General features: G+C 36.0%; 1 protein-coding gene across 1 annotated transcript in view; it reads right to left on the bottom strand.

The window, feature by feature from the left end:
- Window positions 1-25,108, bottom strand: part of ZBED1 (zinc finger BED-type containing 1) — a 356,755-nt gene that overhangs the window by 218,401 nt on the left and 113,246 nt on the right. The window lies entirely within an intron of this gene.

Below are 25,108 nucleotides of genomic sequence, written 5' to 3'. Positions count from 1 at the left end.
ATGGCCTGATAGAATTACTACACCTCCAAAATACCAAATTTACTGACCAAATTAAGTTATAAATGCAATAGAAAGGTGAAGAATGATGGATGCTAAAATGCTATATATATGCTACCAGACATGATCAGGTTGTCCATTTGTTTTGCTTATCACTGTTTCACTATTATAAGAGAAGATTTGATATAAAGGATTGGGCAGATCAGAACCTTTTCTACAAATTATTGTTCTAGAGAGTGGCCTAGAGGCCAGGTTCACACAGTCATTCTGTGTCAGTTGGGACTTGATTCCAGGGCTTCTAGCACTATACCACTGCTGGATCTAGTTTGTGTATATGTATGTGTGTGTGTGCATGCGCGTGTGTGTGTGTGTGTGTGTGTGTACATGCGCATGTATGTGTGTAGAAAAGTCCATGTATATTTATACCTTTCTTACATATATATACACATACATAGTATGTACATATATGCATATATGTGTATTTACATATACATGTTTAATAATGTAATATATTAAGTGAGATTACTGGGAAGAGGAATCTACAAGAAATTAACATGATATATGTATTATATGTGTGTGTGTGTAATATGACATGCATACAAGCAGGTATACATACACAAAATTCATATATATGGAGATGCAGAGGAGAGAGGGAAGTGGAGAAAGAGGGAAAAGGAGGGAACAAGAATAAGTTTAAAATTCTCAAGGATCTTGGAAATCATCTGATCTAACCTCCTCACTGCAAGGTATCATCAGTATTATGAATTCAGTAAGACTCTTAAGTGGTACAAAAGCATCACATAATATCTCTGTGTGTGTGTGTGTGTGTGTGTGTGTATAAGTAGACAGACAAATAGATAGTAGATAGATATATAATGTTATATGTAATATTGTATATGCATGTATTATATATTGTATTGTACCTATATATAACGTATACATATACAATGTACCATGTATATATTGTGTATATATGATATATACACGTGGAGAGAGAGAGAGAGAGAGAGAGAAAGAGAGAGAGAGATGCGTATGTGTATTATGTATATGCATACATCAACTAAAATACAGATCCACACATATCTGAATTATGTGGTGCTTTTGTAGATATTCTCCATTATGTTACAGTTAAACTAATACTGAAATTAATTTATATTCTCTATGTATATATTAGATGAGTGGCACAGAGAAGCAGCTCAAAAGAATAACAAGGAGGGAGAGGGAGAAACTTGTAATAAAACACCAGCCAAGGCTGACTCACGGAATCTTTACTCATCTATATATCTTATCTCACTAGTTAGAGTATAAGACCTTTGGGCTCTGGGGAGGTGTCCTATTCCATTTTGGTATGTGGTAAGGCATCTTGCAAAGGGCTCAGCATCAAACAGGAGCCTGATAAATGTTTGCTGATTCACTGATTAATCTGTATTGAGATGAATAAGGTTTGGTTATAATTAGAACAGAGGTAGAGCCTAAACAGGGATAACATATTATCTAAATAATATCTTAGTAACCAAGAAACAGAAGTACTTGGTATAACTTTAGTATACCACTGAACACAGCACCAAGAGAGCAGTTGAAAAAGCTCACAAACGTTCATTTATTTATGATGGTGTAGTTCCTGACAGAGGCTTTCACAGAGGTAAGAAAGGGGGAAAGACAGTACAAATGGGAGAAAACACCACTTTATTTCCTGCTCCATTCCATTCGCAATTTGCAGGGGACAGGGAGAAGTAGGATAGGAATTTCAGGGTTTATATGCCTGAAGTCCCAGGTGCACTGCATTGATTCCCTGGGGAAAGGTCCTACTGTAGAGACCCCAGCAGGGGAAGGAGGTTCAGTGCTTGGGGAGGAAGTCTAAAAGCACTTTAATAAAACATCCTTCAGGAAATCATTAGGTAAGGTTTTGTCACTTTGAAAAATTTATTCACTTAGGGCCAAAAAACAAATATTAAGTCTTCTATATGCAAGACCGTATGATAAGAGACCAACAAAGGAGACAGAGAAGGAGCAGTGAGATAGGCAGGATAAGAACCAGCAGATCGTCTTTCAGAAAACCTGGAGAGAAGTGAGCGTCAAGGCAAAGACAATAGAGAGGTCAACAAGAATGAGGATCCATTTATTTTCATTTCAATCTTTGATCAATGTTACATAAGATTATAAAAAGATCCACTACCATTCCTGGAACAGTCAAAATTCAGAAATCATTTTGACTGCAGAAATGCTGATAGCTTTTAAAACAAAAAAATTCAAAACTCTATCTTCACTGGCTATATCCTAAGCCTGGAATTCTTTCCCTCTTCATCTTTGACTCCTGGCTTCCCTGACTTCCTTCAAGTATCTGCTAAATGTCACCTGCAGACTTTCCCACTCCTCTTTAATCTTAATACTTCACTCTGAAATTATATCCAATTTATCCTATATGTATCTTGTTTGAACATAGTTGTTTGCATGTTCTCTCCCACATTAGACTGTGAGCTTGTTGCTACATGGGTACTTCCTTTACCCACACAGATTATATAGTCCTTTTATTATTTATCAGACAGTCTGAGAACTGATACCATTGAAAACTTCATCACACTTTGGCCACTATGCCAATGACTCTCTCCCAACTTAGGTTGGTGCTCAGGTAATAGGCATACAATTCATTGCTGGGCCTGTACTAAATACTAGTCTGGTATCTCATTGTGGTATGGAAGTGATATGGGGTTCTCAAAGACCATGCCAGCAGAGGATAAGCTCAGGCAAGTCCTATGAAGTTGAAAGCCTCCAAGTATGGGCCCAGTGATGGATCCCAGATAATTTCTTTTCTTTTCTTTTCTTTTTATTTAGGTTTGACAATAATACCAAAAGTTATGTCTTTCAATTATAAGTACCAACTTGTTTTTAAGCCAGATGTGTGATTTCATTGGTATAGGGAATTCCTGGTAAGGAAAATCTGTCTACTGATCCCTCCACTCTTCAACTTTCCATCTTAGAGAGTTGGCTGGGTACTTCACAATTCAACGGTTTGCCCAGGATTCACATAATCAGTATGTGTCAGAAGCAGGACTTAAATCCAAGATGTCTTCACCCTGAGGCTGGATCTCTATCCATTACTCCACTCTGCCTCTGTCCCATCTACATCTTCAAATATAAAACATGAACGGTAGGTTAGAAGTCATTTTCCTATATAAATGAAATGTGCAAAGCCACTAAAACAAATAAGCTAAAGACTTGACCATCCCCCCAGTCATTATGGCTCATTCAGCACCACTAGAAATCTTTATTTCTCACTTTTGAAAAGTTCCAATGGTCAATTTGACTATTACCTCAGATAAATCACACTAGAAAGGCTTAAAAGGTTTGCCTTTGAAATATACTAAAAAGAGTTTTTGAGAGATGCAAGCTTGAATGTGAGTAAGAAAGAAAGATGACTGAATCTCTCTGACAAGTTGTCAAGGTAACCACAGTTTCAGGATTCCTGATAAAAGTATTTGTCCAGATCACCACCAGAGAAGCTACAGGTATCCACTACTTTCCACAGTATATATCAGGGATTTGGTCTTAGGGAGTCTATTAGTAACCGTGCAGATGAAGCTGACTATTGCCTATTTCATTTGGCTTAATAGTTTCTGTATGTTTTTCTGCAGTGCCCTCACAGCAATGAAACTGAGTGGCCTCCAAATCATCTTTCAGACACCATCCATTAACACATTGTTAACTAATGATGCCTGCTGACATTTCTAAACTTCATTTGAATGATTCTAAATTCAACATCAAAGACTCACAGAATTGCTGATTGTCACATTACTGTTAGAGTCATTATTATTATCTTATATTTATTCAACAACTGAGCTTTCAAAAATGCAAACACCTTTGTAAGAAAAAAGGAAAGATTAATCAGCTTGTGTCTCCCTCTTCTGCTGGGAATATCTATACTCAGACACAGGATGAATGAGCCTTCTTTACTATTCTTCTACAGACTCCACTTCCCTGGCTTCCCCTGGGCTTTCCTCTAAAAGAAAGCAAGAATAAACCAGTGACTTCCAGTTACACTTCCACCAGGCAACTGACAAACCCTCTCCTACAATCCCCCACCCAGCTGATTTACTGCAAGGGGTGAGAACACCATGCGTGAACAGAGGGGAATAGAAAATTAAAATAACCAAAGGGGAGTATTCTTCAACTCAGGAACACCTTCTTTGGGTTCTGAGCACCTTAGCACGTACATATTCACTAGTGTTAAGTGTAGCCCATGTGTAAAAGAGGGGACATAGGGCAAAAAATCGCATTTGATGAGTTTAAATGGAAATGAAGTGGTGTTAAATTCAGAAGATCACCTCTAACCAAAGACAATGTTAACACAGAATAAAAATAACATAAACATTGAATCTGTAGCCTTCCTCCTCAAGATTCATACAGTTCTACTTCTCATTTCTCTCAGTGGTTCCCAATCTTTCCAAGTAATGGCCTAAAAAAAAAGTCTCACTCTCCTCCTGTGATAAGTTGTTCAATGAGTACTCACTGAGAAAATATATAACAGCAAAAAGTAAATATAAATTAAATAATTCTTTTCATTCAATATGCATTTTATTAATCACAATAGCATTAATGTACATATGAACCAGCTAAATACATTCTGTCTATATATGCATATACGTACATATATACATATATATGTATACATGACATAGGCTATTTAAAAAAAAAAAAGTTATGTTGGTTTACACTGTTCATTGACCTCTTGCAATAACCACCTGGCCCTTCAAAGTTCTAAGGCATACAACCTGGAAAAGCTCTCCTCATCCACAGGCTCTAGCCACATGCCCCTAGAGTCACATCTTGCTCAGGGTATAATGGCTCTTTTCAGGAGGCCTCCATCCATTGGGATGGGAAGCTAGGGCAAGGACTTGGGGTTTAGGGAAGCAAGAGCTCCACAAGCAGTTCTCTCATGGGCATGGCTTCATTCATGAATTATATATTCAAAAAATAATTGCTTGGCACCTACTATGTATGTGCATCATATCATGCTAGGTGCTTCAGCACTCCATGTTTTGTGTACTCTGTGGCATATGGACAGACAGCCCAAAGGCAATAAGCACTTTTACACTTGCAAAACACTCCTAAAAATGATCAGTGGCACATAATTATACAGAATTGTTATATCAGCATATGCAGAGTGTGTCTGACTGCCTTAAAAAGTAAATTGCTATTCAGTAGGTACTAAAATATACATGTACTGTGCAACACCCAGCACATTTGAATGTCCAATAAACATTTCAACAAGAATATAGTAGATATTGCCTCCAAGGAACTCCCAAGGTCAGAACCAATGAAACATACTGCACAAAATCAAATTTCCTTCATAGAACAGAAATAAAATATCATAAGGACGAGATAGGTAACTATGAATCACAAATATATATGCATCTGTTTGTACCTACACAGGTGCTTGTGTTATAAACATATACCTTATTTGAATCTTTTCATAGGGAATTTGCCTTACTGCAAACTCATTTAACTAAGAAAGAAACATGGTAATTAATTTATCTGCTGATGAACTGGCATCATTCTCTAGACTAATGCTATAATATTGAAGTGATATTTATGAAGATATTTGAGATATCAGGATTTATTTGCTCATTAGGATCAAATTCATGCTTTGAGGAATTTTGCTAATACTAAAATATAATTATTATAATCAATTCATGCAAAAGCAGATCTCTCTAACTCCTCTGTTGTGCTGCCCTTGTAGAGAAAAAAAAACATTCAAAAATACTGTGACTGTTCTACAGTTATCATCTAAATAAAATTTGATCATATTTCAACTACTTCAAAACTTGTGCTCCTAAAGTAAATAATTCATATACTCCAAGATTGTTTTTTCTCTTCTGTGTTTTTTAGTAGATTTTCTAGTCTTTTTAATGCTCTTTAAAAAAAAAAATCAATGATGGTACTAAGCTCCTGCATAACAATCTATAATCCTGAAAATCATTGGATCAAACATCTTGCCTAGGGGATGAAATACCACACCGGATTACAGATAAATATGTTGTACTGTAGTACCAAAACTGATGTTACTGAGATATCATTAACAGGTTATCCCCATTGCATTGTTTTCTCAGTAGCAATAAGGATTGTGTTGGCACAATACATACTGGCCAGTATGGCCAGGGTTTGATTATGGTTCTTACTACCTCTGTGACACTGGACAAGTCACTTCATGTCTGTTATCTCTTCATTAAAATGATGATCTTGGGGCTTTATGAACTCTTAGGTGTCTTCTAGCTCTAGTCTAAATCAATGATGTTATGATCCTTTTTCAGTCTCCCATGCATAATGACATAAGATAGGGGACTGGGGTTAGTAGCATTGTTGAAGCCTTTAGGAAGAGATATTCTCAGTCTGCATAGGGATTGAAACCATAGCCTTAACTGTATCCGAAACATTTTCTAGCCAGCTGAATTACTTATTGAACAAGAAATAGATTATATAACGGCTAAGTTTCCCTCAAGGATTAATTCTACCAAATTCTGATTACTGATTGGCAAATGTTATTCTCATGTATCGCATAAAAGTCATTTACTTCTGTAGATTAATTTTTTCTCTGTCAGTTAGCATTTTATAGCTTTGATACACATACACACAGAGTATTCTTAGAAAATACATGGAATATTTTATGCAAAATTTTATAACAAGAAATCAAGGGCAGCATAGCCAAAATAATTTCTCCTAACCTAAGAACTCTAGAAATGAGTTATATGTTTTACTTGGCACCCAGAAAAGTACAGCTGACCTCAAGGCTAGTGGCGGATTATTCACATGAAATGAGTCCATTCGCAGTTCTAGGACAGAATCCTTTATGGGAAGCAGAATCCTTCACAGGGAGGGTTCACAATGATACACTATGGAAAAGAAGGGCAACATGGTAACAGCTCTTCAACCAGAAGAATAACTGAGCACGTTCATTAACTGTGCTATACCTTACCACACCTCCTTCCACTACACAGCCTTTCTGTTATTGATGAGCAAGAGTGTAAAGGTTTGAGGAGGTGGGGAGGCAGATTAGATTTCCTTAATGAGTCTATGACAGCTTAGTTTACACTACATCAGACTGAGAGTCAGACTCTGTACATGCTAATTCTACAATAAATAAGCATAACTACAAAGAGTCAAAGGGAAAGCAATTATGGTACAAGTATACCCAATTTGTGTTTCTGAAAGACCTTTACGACCCCTTTTTTTTTGTAGACTTGTTACATATAACTTTACCCTTTTCCACATATCTACAAACCAGCACCACTGGTCTCCTTGCTGTTCCTCCAAACTTGATACTCCAACTCTCAACTCCCTCCATTCATATCTCTCATCCTTGGAAAGATCTCCCTTTTCACCTCTACCTCCTGGCTTCCCTGGCTTCCTTTGAGATTCATCTCAAATCCTATCTTCTGCAAGAGGCTTTTTCCTTATCCTCCTTCCCCATTAGTGCCTTCCCTGTGATATTTCCAGTTTTATATATGTGTATGTGTGTCACATAGCTACATGATATAGATAGATAGATAGATACATACATACATACATACATATATACATATATATACATTATATTCATGAAATATATACATATATTTATATTTACTAAATTTTAAAAGAATTGTAAGACTGAATATATATATATATACATATATATGTATGTATGTATGTATGTATGTATGTATGTATGTATGTATGTTATGGTCAATGAAAGATGGTATGCCAAAGGTATTTAGTTGTGGATAAAGACAGAATTTCAGGTAATACATAGATATATGCATCTAAATCTATCTATCTATACCATATATATATTTGTTGTCTCCTTGAGTAGAATATGAGCACCTAGAGGATAGGGACTATGTTTCTGCCTTTCTTTTTATTTTCAGCAGTTAGCATCATGCTTCCTATGTAATAAGTCCTTATTGCTATTTGACTGATTGACTGTAAAACCACCAAACAGATATTATTAATGTAATAAGCAAAGGTAAAAGAAAAATTGCAAATTGTACATTTCAAGAAGCCAAATATGTACAAAAATAATGAAAGAATATTGAAGAAAGTATAAAGGAACCAAACACTTTCAAAAGACAGAATTTAAAGGAAAACTAAGTAGATTAATACAAAAATTGTCTTCCAATGGTGTCAGATATGAGGAAGCCCTAGTCTGTTTAAAGTAAATAATAGCCAGTGAGGAAGTTCAGTGCTATATTCGTTACTCCTAGAATGGGTTAAAATACTTTTGGTGATTTGTCCCCAAAAATAGAAGCTATACATTGGTATATACAGTAACGCTTAGGATCACAAAGAGTCTTTAGGCTCAGCCTAATCTTTGGTTCTCTTTTCTCTTCTTTCTTTTTCTTTCTTCTTTTGGTGAGTTTTTTTCAGTTGTTTTTCCCTCCTGTTGTATTCTTCCTGACCCCATTTGGGGTATTCTTTGCAAAGATACTGGAGTGATTTGCCACTTCCTTTTCCAGTTCTTTTTACAAATGAAGAAACTGAGGCAAACAGGATTAAGTGACTTGCCCAGGGCCACACAGCTAGTAAATATCTGAGGTGAGATTTCATCTCAGGAAGAGTCTTCCAGACTCCAGGCCCAGAACTCTGTGCACGATGGCACCACCTAGCTGCCCCAAGGGACTAGGCCTCTAATTTTATTAATACAGGAGAGCTATGACAATCAAGAAATTCCTTCTACCAAGGCTCACTATTCCCATGAGGAACTGCACCAAAACTGATTAGCATCTACTCTATTACTTATAATCTTAGAATTTAGCCTGAGGGTACTTAAGAGATTAAGTGAATTGCCCAAGGGTACACAGCCAGGTGTGTCTGAAATAGGACTTGAACATAAATCTTCCTGACTTCCAAGCTGTCTCTCTATTCACTCTGTCATGCTCTCAGCAGTATATGTGTTTTAAGGATGTTAAGAAATTAAATCGTGATGGAAAATGCTATCCATATACAAAGAACTATGGAGTTTGAATGCAGATCAAAGCATACTATTTGCTATTTTTTTTTCTTCTGTTGAGTTTTGTTTCCTCTTTCTGGTAGTTCCTCCTATTGGTTCTAATTCTTACTTACAACATCACTAATGTGAAAACGTGTTAATAGGAATGTATACGTATAGCCTATATCAGATTGTGTCCCATCTTGGGGAGGGTGGTGGAGAGGAAGAAGGAGATAAATTTTAAACTCAAGAGCATATGGCAGTGATTGTTGATAAATCAAAATAAATTAATTGAAAAAAAGAAAGAAATTAAAGAACAATATCTCATAATGTTAAGAAATAATAGATCTGGAGCCGAAAAGAGACCTCACTTTTATCTCCTCATTCTCCAAATAAGGAAACTAAGGCCCAGGAAGGAGTATCAGAGGTGGGGTTTGGGCCCAGGTACTCTGACTCCAAAATCAGCATTCCTTCCAGTGTACTACCTCACTTCTATTAATTATGACATAATATATTTTTCTTGGCCTTCATTCTATTTAGAGACTGTCAGAATTTGATAAATAAACAACACATACCATAATTTATCCAGAAACTAAGTTTGCCTGTAAACATATCCTAATTTTAAACTATGCATGTTCATCCCAGAAAGTAAAGACTAGTTCATTTTTAGGCTTGCTCAAATCCTATCAAAATTTAAGAAGTAACAAATTTTTTATTTGCTAAATTTCAAAAGTTAAGAATTGTGAGACTGAATACATATTTTAAGGTCAATGACAGATGGTCAGGCAAAGGTGTTAAATAAGGATAGAACTTCAGGTTATATTTAGTTAGGAAGACTTAATTATTATCAAATTAATTATGGCCATGCTTATGTATTTTTGTCTACTCCTTGAAATTTGAAAGTTTAAAGTTTGAAACAAGGTCTCTTTGAATTATTACAATTATAAAACTTGCCTAGCCAGATGAACCTTTACTTTACATTTCTTCAGTTTCTGCCTAGAATGGCAAATACACTCCAGAGAACAGAATCAGAGAGCTGTGAGAAAGGTGCCTGGAACTGAAAAGTGACAAGAATACTATAAACTGTGATGCTAAACTGGGTGTCTTAAAGACAGAGATTAGGGCATAGGATCAGATGAAACCACCAACAAAAAGTCATGTCAAATAACCATACAAGCCCCCATGAAAAAGAGACCCCTAGGACAAAGTCATGTTGCTACACAGATGTACTGTCTCTCTCTCAAGCAGCCAGAGACTGGAGACCATGGCCTTCCATGATGCTGGAGACATGAGTGAGAAGAAAAGCAGAAATGGTATAATACCAGGTTACAGGGTGGACATTCTGGGGAAAAGACTGAAATGGTTCCCAATCCTGATTCCCTTAATGACCTGCTGACAGCCATGGCAAGGTGATCCTGTATATCTCTAACTTGCTGACTGAGATTCTGGAGGGGAACAAATGGTAGCTCTCTCTGCCAACTGCTTCCAGCAACATTGGATCCACTGGGAAGAGTCCATACTACACTTCTCTTATATTCTTTTTTTTTTCCATAGGCAGTTGGGGTTAAGTGACTTGCCCAAGGTCACACAGCTAGCAAGTGTCAAGTGTTTGGTCTGAGGCCGGATTTGAACTCAGATACTCCTGTCTCCAGGCCCGGTGCTCTATCCTGCCCCACTTCTCTTACATTCTAATGGGAAAACAACAAGAATGTAAATGAATTCATATAAGATAGATGATAACCTTAGAGGAGAAGACACCAGTACCTGGGGGAACCAGAAAAGACCTTCTGAGCTTAATCTCTCTCTTTTTTTTTTCTTTAGGCAACTGGGGTTAAGTGACTTGCCCAGGGTCACACAGTGTTTGGTCTAAGGCCAGATTTGAACTCAGGTCCTCCTGCCTTCAGGGCCAGCACTCTATCCACTGTGCCACCTAGATGCCCCTAAGCTTAATCTTAAAGGAATTAATAAGTGATTCATAGTGATTCATCAAAGTGATTCATAAGAAGCAGAGTTGAGGGAGAAGAATATTCTGGAGATGAGGGACAATCAGTACAAAAGCATGGATGGGGAGATGGAGAGTCACGTGTGAGAAACAGCAAGAAGGTTGTTCTGGGTAGATCACAGGCAGTGTAAGAAAACTGGAAATAGAGGAAGAGGCCAGGTTGTGAAGAGCTTCCAATGTAAAATAAATTTATACTTGATTCTGGAAGAAATAAAGAGCCATTGGAGTTTATCAAGTAATGGAGTGACATGGATAGACCTATGTTTCAGGAATGTCACTTTAGCAGCTACATGGAAGATGGATTGGCAAGGGAAAAAATGAGGCAGGGAGAGAAGCTAAAAGGTTATTGTAAAAGTTCAGGAGAAAGGTGATAGCTATGTGAGTAGAAGGAAGGAGATGTATAACAAGAGATGTTTGGAGAAAAAAATAACACTTGGCAATTTGAATAGATCCATGGAGGGAGGGTGATAAGTCAAAGAATGACAACAAGGTTGTAAACCTGTGTGACTGGAAAGTTGATGGTATAGTCTACTAGAATAGAGAAGTTTGAAAGAGTGGAGAGTTTAGTTTTGGACATATTTAATTTGAGGTATTTATGAGACATCTAGCTAGAAATGTCCATTCAGGAATACTACTGTGCTACAAGAAATGATGAGCAGGCGAATCTCAGAAAAACCTGGACTTACAAGAACTGATGCAAAGTGAAGTGAACAGAACCAGGAGAACATTGTACACAGTAACAACATTGTGTGATGATCAACTATGATTGACTTTGCTCTTCTCAACAATACAATGATCCAAGACAACTCCAAAAGACTCATGATGGACAATGTTATCCACATCCAGAGGAAGAACTGATGGAGGGGGCAGCTAGGTGGTGTAGTGGATAGAGCACTGGCCCTGAAGTCAGGAGGACCTGAGTTCAAATCCAGCCTAGGACCAAATACTTGACACTTACTAGCTGTGTGACCCTGGGCAAGTCACTTAACCCCAACTGCCTTTAAAGAAAAAAGAAAAGAACTGATGGAATCTGAATATAGATGAAAAGCATACTATTTTCACTTTATTTTTTCATAGTTTTTTTCCCTTTTATTCTATTTCTTCTTTTACAACATGACTAATATGGAAATATGTTTTACAGGACTGCACATACATAAGCTACAGCTTACTTTAGGGAGGGAGGAAGGGAGAGAGAAAATTTGAATTCAAAATTTTATATAAAACTGAATATTAAAAACTTTTCACATGTAATTGGAAAGAATAAAATACTGTTTTAAAGGAAAAAAAAGAAATGTCCATTAGGCAGCTGGAAATATAATGTGGGAGCTAAGGAAAAAGACTAGACCTGTGTAGATTCCTATACATCTGGGAATATTGACATAAAAATGACAATTGAACAAATGGGAGCTGACGAGATCACCAAGAGTATAGAAAGAAATGAAAAAAAAAGGAGACAGGAGAGAGCTTTGGGGGAACACCCACAATTAGGGGACACGATATGGGTGGAGATCAACCAAAGGAGACCAAGAAGGAGCAATCAGACAAGCAAGAAGACAGTCAGGAGAGAACAGTGTCACGAAGATCCTTAGGAGAGAGAACATTCATTATGAGAAAGTCATCAACAGAACAGTGTCAAATGTTACATAGGTCAAGAAAGATCAGGATCCAGAAAGGGTCTTTAGATTTGGCGAATAATAGATTATTGGTAACTTTGGAGAGGACAGTTTCAGTTGAATGATAAGGTCAGAAGCCAGAATGCAGAGGTGAAAATTTTAATGGGAAATAAGTAATGAGCTATACCCAAGCTATATGTGGAGATTTTCCTTGAATATATTGCACGTTTGGGGCAGGGGTAGAAAAGAGGAAAGGGATATTAAGCAAAATAGGATGTTCATGAAATATTACATGGAAATATTTTTTAAATGTTTAATTCTATACAGAATCTAGACTGGAAGATCAGACTAATTCAATATGGCTATTATCATAACATAGTTAAATTCAGCTAATGATCAAATTTCATAACAAAGCTACAAAAAGGACCCTGATTAAGTATTCTGTTAATGTTTATTCCAGGCAGCTAGTTGGCACAGTGGATAGAGTGCCAGGACTGGAAAAAGGAACACTTGAGTTCAAATCTGGCCTCAGACACTTACTAGCTATGTGACATCAGGCAAGTCATTTAATTCTGTCTGCCTCAGTTCCCTCATTTGTAAAATGAGCTAGAGAAGGAAATGGCAAGCCACTCTAGTATCTTTGCCAAGAAAACCTCAAATGAGGCCACTAAGAGTCAGACACAATTGAAAATGACTTTTAAAATGTTTTGTTTTGTTTTTTCATTTACTAACAATCAGGTTGTATCTTTAGCAATAATGAAAAGAACCTCACCTGGGTCCATAATGAAGAAAAGATGAAAATATGGTGAATTTAAAAGCTACAAATTTATAAAATGAATCTATCCAATTTATTTCCACTAGTAAGAAAGTGAGTCAGTCACAAACCTAGAAAGGGAAGTTGTATACCATATTTATATATTCAAAAGTAAATTAACTCTTTATATTTCTAACATCAATAAAACCTAGTAGGCTATGCTATACTTAGCCTACGTCAAATGTACAAAAAAACATATGTTCCTCATTCAGTCTCTTTTTCATACTACCACACATACACATATTCACATCTGGACACTCAAATCCAAAAGTTTCTAAGAATATCTAACCATTTACATTAGTAGGTTATGTCAACACTCATCAAAACAAAGTTTTCTTCCTTAAATGTTATTCACTATTGCAGAATGTGAAGACCTGTTATGATTTAACTATTATAAAAGGACCTACATGGCCAGGGAACCTGCACAATTGCTATGTGGTTATCAAGCCCACAGATTTTCATATTTAGAAGACAGAACACCGACAACATTATTCTTCAACTAGGTCACACTAACTGTTTAAAAGATGATTTGATTTATTTTGTCACCTCAATTCACATTGGCTCTGAAGAGCCCCACTTCTCAAGCAGCATGGGATCAATAGCAATCTCAGTTAGGGTACACAGTGGCAGATGGAATGTCAAATAAAGGCTTAAAACAGAGGGAAGCCTCTGAAAGGAAAATAAATCAGATACTGATGGCTTACGCCTTCCAGTGTAAGTGTATCCTACAAAGAAACAAGAAAAAAAACAAATCCAAGTTTTTGTTATCAGGAATACAGCCCATCTCCACCTGAATTACTGTTCTACCAGCACATCCAAATCAGTTTTAAGATTTTTTTTTCTCCGAACCTACTTCTCTTTCTGATTTTGCTACTTATGTCAATCGCACCACCATCGTTGAACCAGTCGATTTCTGATGTTCAAACTTCAATGTTGTCTTTAACCCTTCTCTTTTCTTTAGCTGTCATGTCTAGTCAAGTTCATTGATTCCACCTCTATAACATAGGTGGCATTCAACCCTTCCTCTTGAATGCTACTGTTGCCAAGAAAGCACAGACCCTCATTCCCACCTCACATGTTCTCTCCAACCCCCAATACTTTAACAGGTAGGACTTCCTACCTCCACTCTATTCCCTATACAATTCATCCTTCATATGACTGATATATTAATATTTCCTAAGGATGGATCAAGTCATACCAACCCTGGTCAAAATTATCTCTATTGTATACCAAGAAAAGTTCAAATTCAAATCCCATTAATATTCAAAGCTCTCCACAAGTTGACAATACTCTTACCTCTCCAGTTTGATCTCATACTACTCCCTTCAATATACTCTATACTCCAGCCAGACTGGACCACTTACCATTCCCCAAACACGCTCCTCACTTTTTTTTCTTTTACTTCTAAAACTTTTTGTTGTCTTTATACCTGTAATGCTCCTGCTCCATTGTCCCAATCCCTTCTCTCATATTTTGTTGGATTTGTACATATTTTTAAAGACCGACTCCTCCATTAAATTAAACACCAACACCTTCATGAAACATTCTTCAATCTCCCAGACAGTAACACCCTCTCTCCAACACTTTACAAAGTACTTTGTGCTTCTCTCATACATGAGTTATTTTGTATTATGGTAATCTGTGTTTGTCCCCTTATTACTCTAAATAAGTTCCACCATGACAGGAACTGAGCCTTTCTAAACTTCCCTAAACTTTCTAAATTCCTCCAGGGTCCAGACAACAGTTGTTTAATAAATGTTTGTTAAATATGAATGTGAGCAAGCTATCAGTCTCTTCCTTTAATCTGGAGTCTTGAACTCAACTCTGTCAAAAGGACTCTTACTTGTGATTCTTCTGGTTCTAACTCTAAAAAAGATGGTGGATATGGTTCAGAAATAATAAAATGCTAGAAAAATGAAAACTATAAGTAAACTGTTGTGTCTGCTAATACAACAGAAAAGGTTGTCTTATTTTTCTCCCAGGCAGCAGAGATAAAATTTGAATCCAGTTCTTCTGGCTCCAAATCCAATATACTTCCCCTGTACTAACGGTTCTCAAACTTTTTTAGTCTTAAGACCACTCTACATACTTAAACGTTATTAAGGACCTCAAAGAGTTTTTGTTTATGTGGGTTATACCTACTGATACAGACTATTAGAAATTGAAGCTAATAAAATTCAAAATATTTATTAACTCATTAAAATAATAATAAATGCATTATAAGTTAACATAAATAACACATTTTTATGAAAATGTCTTATGTTCCAAAACCAAAATAAATTTAGGGAGGAGATATTTTTATCTAGATTGAGTAATACATAGATGGATAGGCATCTTATAGCTGCATGTCCATGGCCTCTGACATAGTTGGGTTGAGACTTAGTCTCACTCAGTTTCTACTAAGAGAAATAAAGAAACAAGCATTTTCATACTCATCTCCTCAAACAGCTCCAGTGATTATGGCACCACTTATCACAGAAAAATCTGGAGCACGACTATGTATGTATACCAAAGATACTTCAGAGTTAAAGAATTAATTTCACTAATTGTCTAGAGAATTCTCTTGTGTCTGTATGTCTGACCTTGTACATGCGTGTATATGTGTCTGTGTCTGTGTGTGTATCTGCGTGCTTAAAGGCATTGTATCAATATAATAGTCTAAAAAATAAGTCATTTCAATTTATGTTTGTCTGACAAATGGATCCCAAGTTCCTATTCTCATATTATATTTACTCATAAGTAGTAGGAGAAAAGAGATGATAACAGTTCTCTGGTCAATGGAATCTGTATATCTCATATATTGAATAAACAGTCTTCAAAGTAGTTCCTTTCATTGGGATAAATATTACATTCTAGTAAAACTTCAGTCTAATATATACATAAATATATGTGCTTATATATATATATACACATATACACATATATATATACACATATACACACACACACGCATCACTCCATGATACTTTTATTGTCTTTATAGAATATTTATATTACATATCTATAACATATAATAAATTAGTATATGTGAATGTTCTTACCTCTGAAAATGTACATATAAGAAAGAGAATTTAGACTGACTGGAATTTCCTTATTCTCTGATATTTAAATTCAGTGAAGTGACAAAAAAAACATATGATAGTCTATTCAAATGATATGATAGTCTTTTCATACAATTTTTTGCAATGTATGTATTTCAGCCAGAGGGAACCTTTTAGTCAAGCTGCAATTACAGATTTTTAGATTAAGAAGGTTGCAAATGCCTAAAGAATTTCACCAAGATTCTAAAATTGTCCATATACTATAATTTTACTTTACTCTCATAGTTTCTAGGTATTATAGTAATAGGCAAATACACAAGTCAAAAACATCTAGAGGTCAAATGGTGCTATAAAATGATGAGGGAAAAATGCCATCCCTCTTTTCCACTTTCACTCACCCTCACAACCACCAATGCAACCTTAGTTCAATATTTCATTATTTCTTGCCTAGATTATCACAACAGCTAACTATTCTCTTGGTCTTAGTCTCTCCCAAAGTCCAATCTATTTTAAATAATGTTCCCAGATTCAACTTCCTAATATACAACTCAGGGCACATCACTTGCTTGCTTATATAGATGCCAAACATCTTAGTTTGACATTCAAAACCCTCTACAACTCCACTCCAAGTTGGTTTCCAACTTCCGAACCTCATCTTACATTTCTGCCATACAAATTCTCTCTGTTTCCATACAACTTAATTTCAATTCCAAAAACATTTACTAAGTGCTTACTCTAGGCAGAGCAGCAACGAGACATTGAGGAAGAAAACAAGAGTGCATTCTGGGACAACTTGGTAGAATGACCTGTTTGGATTCAGAGGGGCAGGAGTTGGAATTCATATGACCATAAGCAGTCTTCTTTAGCTGGAACTCAAAGTGACTGAAGGGGAGTGACATGAAATAAGTCATTAAAGAAGATTTTTTTTTCTTCTATCTGACGAAAATCTTCAAAGACAAGTTCAGATACTACTTCCTAGATGAAAATCCCCTGTGCCTGATCCTTCTTTCTAAACTGCCACCTCCCCTCCTTCACCTCCAACCCACATTTTCAGACTGAATACTTCTACTTCCTGGATCTTGTCTTTTGTAACATCAGAACATTAGTAACATCAGAACATTATATACAGTACGCACTTCATAAATATTGAATCAAATGAATTCTATAACAGCAGGACACATGTCATATTATGTGAATATTTGTATTAAGAGGAAAAACTGAAAATCAGTGACTTTGCCAACATAAATAAGAATTCCTTCATTTGGTCTCATAAGAGAGGAGGGACTTATTTACATTTAGAATAAAAGTTGGATCACTATGCCCAAGGGGGAAATTTGAAAGATAGGAAAATCATTTAATGTCAAACAGCTTAAGAAGAAGAGGGATGTGATTAATTTCTCCCAACATTCATTTTGACAATTATCTCAAATTAAATACCATCACAACACATGGCACATCAAATCTTCACAATTAATGGGCTTCTCCTTTGAGACACAAGAGGCATCTTAGTGTAAGTGAAAGAGCACAGAACTGGGAGTCAAGAGTGCTGGGCCATAACTCTGGCTCTGCTAATAACTAGCAATGTGACCTAAGGCCAGTCACTTAGTCATTTTATCTCACAGTATCCTCTTCTGTAAAATGAAGGGGTTGGACCACATGATTTCTAGGATTCCTTCCAGAGCTAAAATTCTGTGATTCTAAATGTTAAGGACCAGAATTAGATACAAAAATGAGTACAAAAACTGACACAAAAAGGAAGCTATTAAATGCTTTAGCTTTTGGTAATTTTTCAAAATATGACCCAGACCAACACTGAATCACAACATTGTCTTTAGTTCAACCAATGTTAATCTCCAGCAGTAGCTAAAAGATACTCCAAGTCATCAGTGATCTCAATAAGGCATTCCCTCCACTATTTCAGTTAGCATCCCACCCATGACTTCCCATCTGGTGCAATCCTCATCCATGTCTTTCTATAGCTCCTCTACATGGTATCGACCCCAGTGTATTGAAATTTTCAACATTAGAACTTTCAACCTGTTATCTCTTGATTTTAATACATCTCATCTGCTTTTCCAGGTATGCATCTCCCCCATGATACTTCTAATGCCATTTTTTATCATGCAAAAATCATCATTGGTAATACACTGAAGCTTGCTTTCAGTCATCATGTAACTTTTCTCTTTGGGTAAAGAGATTATGGTATTCTGTTTTACAAGCCTATAGCATCCTAGGAATAACAGATATGTTAAAAGGATGGGCTTTTGCAGGAAGGGGACAACTTGGGACTATTTGTGTGTCCCTAAGTCAACATTTGAACAGTACCTCTCTTAAACAATAAGTTACAAAACAGTCACATTATGGGAGGTTTCATATGGAGTTCATTAAACCAATGAAATCACAAGTCTAGGCAGAAAAAAAACAGTAGCGATAATGATGATAATATTAATAATAATAACCACAGCAAAATCACCTCCTTTTGTTCCTATCAATCAATCATGTAAACATGGAGGTAGTTAGGAATCACAATAGATAGAGTGCTGAGTCGGGATTCAAAAAGAATTAAGTTTAAATTTGGCTTCAGATATTAGCTGTGTGACCCTGAATATGCCACTTAACCTCTTCCTGCCTCAGTTTCCTCAATTATAAAATTGAGATAACAATAATAACACCTACCTCCCAGGGTTGTTTTGGGGATCAAATAAGATAATATTTGTAGAGCACTTAGCACAATACCTGGAATATAGCAGGTGCTTAACAAATGCTTGTTTACTACCTTCCTTTTCTTTCTCCCTTTCTTTTCTTTCCCTTTCCTTTTTTCTTCCTTCCTTCCTCCCTTTGCCCCTCCCTTCCTTCTCTTTCTTTCTCTCCTTCCTTCCCACATTCCTACCTTTTTTTCTTTCTTATGAAGATGTGATCCATTATAGAAAAGTGTTTGTAAAAGTTAACCTGTTCATCTCATGTTCTTCTCAAGGATAGTTCCAATACACATAGGGGTCTGTCTCATAAGGATTTTACAGAGATGAGAAAGGCACACAGGTAGATAGTTGCTGGTGTTACATGATAAAGACCATCATTTGGAAAATGCATATCTCATTTGGCACCTCTAGTTCATCACCTCCCTGACAAGAGGTGGGAAGCATATGATTATAATAATAATAATAATAATAATGACAGCTTTATGTAGTATAAGGTTTACAGTGTTTGACAACTACTATCTCATTTTATTCTCAAAACAATCCTGACATAAGTGCTATTATTATCCTCATTCCACAGCTGAAGAAACTGAGTCTGAGAGCAATTAAGTGACTTGCCCACAGTCATATTGCCACTAAGTATCTGAGGCAGAATTTGAACTCAGGTCATCCTAATTCCAGGCTTGACACTCTATGAACTGTGCCACTTAGCATGATTCCTCCTTTAAAGTCATCACTGACCTTTATAATGATCAGAATTCCCAAGTGTTGAATTGGTGTTCTCTTCTACATTATTTTAGTCATTGTATAAAATGGTCTCCTGGTTCTGTTCACTTCACTCTTGATCAATTCATAAAGGTCTTTCCAGGTTTTTGTCATTTCTTATGGCACAATACTATGGCATTACATTTCTATGCTATAATTCACACAGTTATTCCTCAGTTGGTGGGGCACCAATTCTTAGCTACAACAAAAATTTCTGCTATAAAAAATGTTGAGACAGAGACAGAGAAATAGAGAAGATATGATGTTAGAGAGAGGGAAATATAGAGATTTATATACACACACACACACACATAGTATATAAATTATATAGAGAATATTATATATAAAGATGAAGAGAGAGAGAGAGAGAGAGAGAGAGAGAGAGAGAGAGAGAGAGAGAGAGAGAGAGAGAGAGAGAGAGAGAGAGAGAGAGAGAGAGAGAGAGAGATTTCCTTTGTCTTCCATCTCATTATGATATATACCTACTGTGGATCCTTATATCAAAGGGTCAAAATTTATGCACAAATAGCATCTATTTGGGAACAGTTCCAAATTGCTTTTCAGAAGATTTGGGGCACTTCACAGTTCCAAACAGTTCATTAGTACACCTGTCTTCATATAACTCCTCCAACAATTGTCAATTCTTTATTTGCAATCTTTGCCAATCTGACAGGTATAAGTTAGAATCTCAGAGTTGTTCTAATGTATGTTTTTCTCATTAGTGATTTAGCCATTTTCATATGGTTATTGGAACCTTGCACTTCTTTTGAAAACTGCCTTTTCACATCCTTTTACTATTTAGCTATTGGGGAACAGCTCTTGTTTTTATATCCTTGTATTAATTTTTATATGTCATAGATATTTATCAGGGAAATTTACTGCAAAGATTTTTTCAAACTGTTTCCCTTCAACTTCTGTGTTATCAATTTTATGTAATCAAAAATTTCTCTTTTGTGTACTGTGACCCTTTCTATTCCTTATTTTGTCAAGAAATTGCCTTGTATTTGTAGTTTAAAAGGTATCTCCTTCCCTTTTCCTTTAATTGTGTATTATATATAACATATTATACTATATACATAATTATAAATGTGATATAGCATGTTATAATATGATCTTTTATATTTAGACTATGTTTCTATTTGGAGCTCACTGTAGTATTACTGAGAGATGGTGGTCTAAGCCTAATTTCTGCCAAAGTGCTTTCCAGTTTCTCCATCACTTTTTTTTTCTCAAATAGTAATTACTTACCCCAGCAGTTGCTGTACTTGGGTATATCAGATACTATGTTACTAAGTTTGATTGCTTCTGGGTCTTATTTATCTGTTTCTATTGACCAACTTCTCTACTTTTTGACTGGCACTAAATAATTTTTATCATAACTTCTTCATATTATACTTTGAGACCTGACACTGCTATTGCTGATGTATTGTTGGTACTTCAGGGCAAAATAATACCATTTGTGATCATTTCCAACATAGTAGAAGACTCTCATCTTTGTAATTATCTTGAATATTAATGCCTAAATGTCTTTATAATTATGTCACCACTTCTTCTGAAAGTATCTGGTCAGGTCTAGCTGCCCTTCTTAATTTCATCTTCTTAAATGACATTTCTATTTTCCTCGTATCAGATACTACAGCACAAAAATTCAAATGTGGTAGTGTTACCATCACTAATGATGAAAACAATTTTCTGTACAAACATTGGTAAATCTGTTTATTTCTTATCCTTCCTGTTCCTTCTAAATACCCTTGGGATTATCTGGTTTAGTTGGACCTCTCACCAAGCTTTCTGCAGATTCAGTTTTTCTATCAACTGCCTTTTTCTGTACTATTCTCCTGTATTCCTCCAAAATAATTTAGAAATGACCTTATTCTCTAAACCAGTGTTGCCCTTGGCTACCAGTTCTCTCTGCCTGGTATGAAGAATTAAGTGTTTGACTGCAGAAGCACTTTCTAGAGTCCCTCTTGGTTTGATCATTAAGAGCATTGTTTTAAATTGTTTAAACGGTTCTAAATTGTGATACTAATTAACAATGTATTTATTTTAACCCATTTCCTTCTTATTTTCTGAAAGAATAATTTATTTTAGTGGGTCATATTGTTGAGATTACACATAGTTGTCTTCTCATCTTGAATTTCTATTCTACATTGGTTTTGATGATGCCTTTTGGCTTAAACCATCTCTGACATGACTGTATAAAGAGAGCTGATATGAAATAAGTTCCATGTTTGGTAACCATTTCTTTCCTCTTTGTTGAAATACAGTCAATTTCATTTGCCCCCCAATATTATTTAGAACTTGATGAACCTATCACTTTCCAATTCTTTTCTTAAAGAACTCATTGTTACAAGGGAGATTTCTATTGGGTTAAGGTAGGCGGAGGAGGTCAGGGAGTTATAAAGCAGCAGTAAAAGTGAAATAGGACAAGGGTGGCCCATCAGTAAAACATTAAAAAACTTTCATGTTATACTGGGAAAGTGGATAGGAACTGGATCTGTATAGTATGGAGAATTGCTAAATGGGGATATTCTCTCTACTAACACAAGACAGAAAATTCTCTGCAACTTGATTGCCTTAAAGATTTACCATCCTAGAGCTCTCTGTTCAGTCCTTTTCAGTCACGTCCAACGCTTTGTGACCCCATTTGGAGTTTTCTTGGAAAAAATACTGGTGTGGTTTGCCATTTCCTTTTCCAGCTCATTTTGCACATGAGGAAACTGAAGCAAACAGGATTAAGTGACTTGCTCAGGGTCACACAGCTCCTAGTGTCTGAGGCCAGATTTAAACTCAGGAATATGAGTCTTCCTGACTCCAGGCCTGGCACTCTATCTACTATGCCACCTAACCGTCCTACTTGGATCACTGAGACATTAAGTGACTTGGCCAAGGGCCACATGGCTAATATGTGAGAAAAGCAGTTCTTGAACTCAGGTCTTTCTGGCTCCTAGGTTAGCCCTCTATGTACCTACATTCTAATGTCACTGTTTTGCTGTAATAAACACTTTCAGTTTCATTTTTCTGAATTCTAAATCATATTTTTCAACATACTTCACTAGTATTCCATGTCTACTTTCTCATTTACATCACCAAATATATTAATTTACATGTTGGCCTGGTTTAGAAAATCTTGTCAAGTTTCCCATATTTCTCTATTTTTTCATCCTGTGCAACAGATGCAGATTCGTAAAGTGCAATTATTCCATAACAGATTCATTTGCTATGCTCATGATGAATGATACAAAGTGAGATAACCTAGTGTCTCATGAAATGATGCTTCTTGTGCCTTTAGAGCAGCCGACTCTTCCCTTTTCCCACCAACCAGTCAGCAGCTTTCATGAAATTACAATTTTATTTGATTGATTTTTTTAAAATGTCATTGCTTTGACAATTTCATTCCTCTCTTGCTCTTTTTTGCATATTCAATTCTAATCTGGGTATAAAGCATTTAGCAGGGTGACCTGCAATTAAAAATCTGAAAGCTAAAAGCAGGGACAATTCATAAATAAAAAGGAGGCCAGATAAATGATGCAACTCATTAACAAAAACTGTGGTGGTTGATTAGCTTTAAATAGGTTTTTTTGAGTCTTGTTGTATAGTGTTTTGATGGAAAGGGTACGACTTTTACTAAATTAATTAAATTCAAAATTACTCTGTGGCTTTCCAATGATGCACACTTTAATTTTCTTTCCCAGAAAATAAACAACAAAGTATTCTGGGTATTGATATCTCTCAACTAGCAAAGTTATATATTTTTTTCTTTTTTGCAATGTTCACCATTTCTTATCTGTTAAATAATGCATATGCTATATGACACTAAAACCCCTTAATAATCTTCTAGGTAATTAGCTTGTAACAGTATCTTCATTATGTGACAATTTTTTAAAAAATGTTTTAAACAAGTGCATTTGAAAAGCAGATCATAGGAAACCAGTCAGCTAGGCATTTCCTGAGTATCTTTTATGCTCTTGGACAAATTCCTAGGGAAGTAAATAGCAGAGTCTCCCTGAAAGGACCACAGTGGGCTACTGTTCAGTAATGTAATGAAGAAGCTTGGGGAAGCTGAAATCCCTTGAGTGGCCTGGTCAAAGCAATACCCACTCTAATGGTTTGTAAAAGCCCTTTTCTGTCCAACAGGAGTCCTGAGTATCTTCCTGCTTGTAAATATATGGTATGTAAGGGAGACTGCCGTCTCTCCTTGTACTGTACTTTAGAACCCCAAACCTCACTCAAACTATATTAAGACACTCTCAAAGACCTAAAGAAATTAAAGAGAAGAAACAGAACAGACACAGACAAATGTCCAGAATGCAACTGAAAAAAGCATATAAATAAACAGCTTCAGCCAGAGAGGAGAGCTAACTACTCAGAAGGATGAGATGATTCAAATCCCATATCTAATGCTTATTACCTTATTACCTGTGTAACCCTGGGTAAGTAAATCATTTGTTCTCCCTGAATGCTAGTTTCTTTTATGCAAAATGAGAGGCCTTAACTAGTTGGCCTCTGAATTCTCTTCCAGCCCTAGATCTATGATCCTGTAAAGTGGTGATGATGGGTAAGGAGACAGAGTGGGAGGGAAGCTTCTGACTGTATCAGCCAGGTGCAATTGGTCTTTAATGCTTTCAGAGAAGAGATGAGTCTTGAATGAGGCTCTGAAGGGAAAGAAGAAGGGTAACCGGAGCACCGTATGGAAAGAACACAGTCCTGAGATCTGACCAAATGGGGCCAAGTCACAAGATTTTTTTAACTATCTATAACCTTAGGAAAGTTGCTTTATTTCTAAGAGCTTAGCTTTCCTCATTTGTGAAATAAAGGGATTGGATTAATACCCCTTCTAACTTTTAAGGTCTAGGAGATTATCAGAGGTTCTATGCTATGGATTAAAATTATAAACATTTAAACTATATATATGTATATATACATAAATATATTCACTTATTTACACACATGTATTTATACAAACATATACAGTATATGCATAAATATACATGCGCATATCATCTATGTACCCATACATAGATGATATGCGTATACATATACAAGATATGTGTGTGTATACATAGATAATATATGCATACACATTTATAATTTCAACAGGAGTTCATAATCCCAGGGTTAGAACCCAGGCAGCTGCAGGGTAAAGGGATCAAGGAGGATCTAAGCATTTGGGAGGTACAGAAAACCATAAGAGGTTAGGCTTTAGCCGAAATCCACT

The sequence above is a fragment of the Phascolarctos cinereus genome, unplaced genomic scaffold, assembly GCF_003287225.1.
Source record: "Phascolarctos cinereus isolate Bilbo 61053 unplaced genomic scaffold, phaCin_HiC Scaffold_726;HRSCAF=1367, whole genome shotgun sequence".
Lineage (NCBI taxonomy): Eukaryota > Metazoa > Chordata > Mammalia > Diprotodontia > Phascolarctidae > Phascolarctos > Phascolarctos cinereus.
This window is presented reverse-complemented; position numbering and strand designations above follow the sequence as displayed.